This window comes from Phalacrocorax aristotelis, chromosome 7 (genome assembly GCF_949628215.1).
Source record: "Phalacrocorax aristotelis chromosome 7, bGulAri2.1, whole genome shotgun sequence".
In the NCBI taxonomy this organism is placed as follows: Eukaryota; Metazoa; Chordata; class Aves; order Suliformes; family Phalacrocoracidae; genus Phalacrocorax; species Phalacrocorax aristotelis.
In genome coordinates, this window is record NC_134282.1 from 19,837,012 (window position 1) to 19,840,849 (window position 3,838).

Genomic DNA, 3,838 nt, shown 5'->3' on the forward strand with positions numbered 1-3,838 from the left:
TTCCAGTTGACATAATCTCCAGTATCAAACATAGCCATATATGTGAAAGCTCTGTGTGTAAATGAGGAGTTGTTGCACTGGCTTGTGAAAAGGCTCTATCAATTGCTCTGAGCACTTTCGGTACCCGTTTCAGTAGTATTTTTGTAACAACACCACAATTAACAGTTAAGATTGCATTCATACTTTAAAGTGGGGTTTATTTCTTGTTATTAGCTATGAAAATAGTGCTTGAATATAGCCAAAATATACACTGTACTTAGGGAAAAAGTTTATCTTTCTAGAAAATTGTATGGAAATGTAGACATTCCTCTGGGAATTAAAGTGGAGTAACTTTACAACTTCTGCATAACAGTTGAACAGTCAGGACATTTTAGTGCTTGGAGCTTTAGGCAGGCGTATATTGGAGTGCACTCTGATAGGTTGACTATCCTGAAAATATTTTAAATGAGCAAAATTTTTAACATGACACAACACTAGTAGTAGCTAAAGTAAGTAAAGAATTAAAAAATCCCCAAACCCACAGAGCACCAAATCTGCCAAATGGCACATTTGAACTCTGACACTTGGCAGTTTTGGAATTACCTCCTTTGAGCAGCTGGTAGAGTTAATCTCTAGTAAAGCAAATGTTCTGCAGAAGCAAGTTTATTTTTTACCCCAGAATTTGGGCACAATAAGGAGCTGCGTTTTGCAGGACCATGACTCAAGAGGTTGCTCTCTGTCAGGATCACCATCTGCTTATATTTGTCAGTGTGCTGTAGGGGAGGTATTTTTCATCACCCATAGGGGTGAGCTAAAGTAAATCTCTTCTGCTTGCTGTGGGTAACTTTTAAGAGCTAATAAGCACAGCTCAGCACATCTGGAGAGTAGGTGTTCTTAGCTATTAAACACTGTGGTCTTGGCCAGTTACAAGCTCTCCTCCTGTTGGAGGGAGGCTAGAGGGGCCCTTGGCCTAGCCCAAGCTGGCACTTCTGATGCTGGAAATCAGAGCATTAGAAGGCTGGGTGCCTGGAGGTTACCTGAATGGCTTTCGCAGAAAAAATGGCCTGGAAAATACTGATTAATATGTAAAAACAGGCTGCTATTGCAGCAGCAGGGGCTGGCACCAATGATGAAATGGGAAGGAAAGCAGATTAAACTCCCTCTGGAAAGACCAGTTACTAAAGTTGATGCTTTGGATCCCAACCTGCCTATTAACCCATCTAGAGGAGTCACTGCAGAGGATTCCCCCAGCCTCTGTTTTGATGAAGTAGTTAAGTGGTATAAAAACACAACTTCAACAAAACTGGTATTTTACTGTTTCACAGTCAAACCATTTTTCAATTATGCTTCTTTTCCTTAAGCTCTTAATACGTATATCAGATTAACAGATTTTCCTGCCTTTTTAAAAGGAAACTGTGTGCTGATACTAAGCAAAAATTTAGGGAAGAGGGACAATTTATTTCCAGTGTCTTTATCTTCCATCGATGACAGGATGGATAGTAAAGTCTTCTCTCTCATTGCAGAGCTGAGTTTGTGTTTTAATGGATAGGTCTAGTCAGAGCTAAAAGGAAATTTCACAATATTTTTTTTGTAGAGAAGACTCCCAATGCTAATGAGAAGCCGAATCTGTCTTGGGGAAACAGTTTGTTACTAAAAATAAATTGCAGCCTAAATGTAACTAAAATCAGATTGCAGAAACCAAGCTACTCTGATTCCTGATTTCTACTGCAGAAGGAAATCAATCTATTACAAACAGCTCTGATTATTACATATTTTAAAATGTGCCAACTGAGCCCTGTTTTGAAATTAATCCACTTGTGAGCTTCTATCAAATACGCTTACAGCATTCTCTGGAGATTTTCTTTAGACTCCCCAAAGCCAGCGAGGAACCAGTTCACAGTTATGAGGCCAAAAGGAAAAACAGTGCACACGAGCTATTTATAGAATATGAAGCAACACAGCGTGATAAAGGGCAAATGAAAGCTTTCAACGAGAGGCTTCTTTTCGTTCCCAGTCACGTGGTCTTTACATGCAATTTATTTTTTACTATACAGTTTAGCAGGAAAATTAAATCACTTGACAACAGCCTTTTTCTGGTTAGAAAAGAACCTTTCAGTGTTTCTTTACTCTGTATAATACGCTCGCTTATGGCTGTCGCTGTTTGAGAGGTTTTGTTTGCAGGGGTTTCTGCAGGGGTTACTTTTCTGGCAGGTGCTGGCAGAAGTGGTGACCAGGGGTTGTCCCAGGGAGCATTTGGTGTTCGGCATTGAAAACCACTCTGCTGCCCAGGAGAAAATGCAGAGTTCTTACTCATAAGCCCCAGATGTTTGGGACAACAGGACAAGGACGTATCTCCTCTGAAACTTTGACATTTAAGGGCGGTAGTAGAAGCAAGTAAAGGGGAAGCCGACCTTTCTAATTGCTTTTGTGTGCCATCACTCACCGAATATAAATGTCCTTGTTCCCTATTCCTGCCCTTTTGCTCTCATGCAAAGATCAAAAGACATTTCTGTCCTGGGATTTTATCAACCAAGCCTCATGCAGGTATATTTTGAATATATTTCTTTGAATCCTAGTTTGTTTGGGTCAGGTATCTCTGTGGTCCATCTCTGGGGGCCCCTTTTAAGCAAGTTTGACCTTGAAAAAAACCTTTAACCTGGGTGCCAATTTGTGGCTTAGCCCCAACACTGTCTTCACCTCTTTCAGAAATCTAGGAGTTGCCAATTTTTTGACACTCACTTAAATTAGATACTTTACTGCCTAACTGTGATGCCTCCAAGAAGAGGGATGGTGCTGAGGAGAAGTTGCATGAACTGTGTCCCGGAGGCCCAGGCAGATAAAAATAAGTGGCTTCTTGGGTAGATTTTTTGTTCTTTTTCTTTGTGTCTGTGATAAATTTTGAGGGAGGCTGAAGAAAGGGGATAGTTTATCTGCCAAATATAGAGAATGATGATGTCATTTCAGAATATTTCACAGACAAGGTGATTTATGGCAGCAGCCTTTTTTTCTTGGATATTAGCAGCATATTTGCAGGTTCATTCTGTGCGTGTGCTACCTTAGCTCCCAACCACTTCTGTAGATCATGCCATCACCTGAACTGTCATGTCTCACCTTCACCAGATTCCTCGTCAGTCCTTGGAGCACATGTATTTGCTTAAAAATATTAATACTCCACAGACTCATTCTGCATTGTGACAAGTGAAAGAGTAGATAAAATATCAAGGCTTTAACACCCAGTGATGCTGTATGGGAGCTCAGCACTGCAGCTAGGAAGCTGGGTAGCAAGGATCAACGAACGTGATACCTCTATCTGTATTCCCATATGTCAGTCTCTCAGACAATTTCACAGATTTGCTAATGGGAACAGAGCTTCCTCAGGGCCCTTACAGAGATGTGAATGTACTCCAGAACCTTGATGGGTGACAAGAGGAAACATTGAAAGACAAATTTCCACTGCTGCTTCCCAGACACACGGACTCCTTCATAAGTCAGGAGTCACTCTGAGTTTAAAGAAATCAATGCTGGCTTCCTCCCAGAACATGAACTCTTAAGAACTCTGTGTTATGTGTGTGTGTATGTCTGTATATACATATATAATGTTATTTTCAAATACCCAGTGGAAATTTAATGGAGGAGCAGGAACAGAAGAATGGAGGAGCGCTAATTCTATATCCAGCACATAACCCAAACACTGCCACTGAGTTGATCCCCAAGAGGAAGGCAGGGCAGTAACGCAAAGCCAGAGTTGAAGGGTTGGAGTCTGCCCTGCAGAGCTTGGTCCAGCCTAATGCCTAGAAAAATCCTCACCTTCTTTGCTCCTTTAGTGTTCTTGCTGTATACTAAAACTGACCTAAAAAAA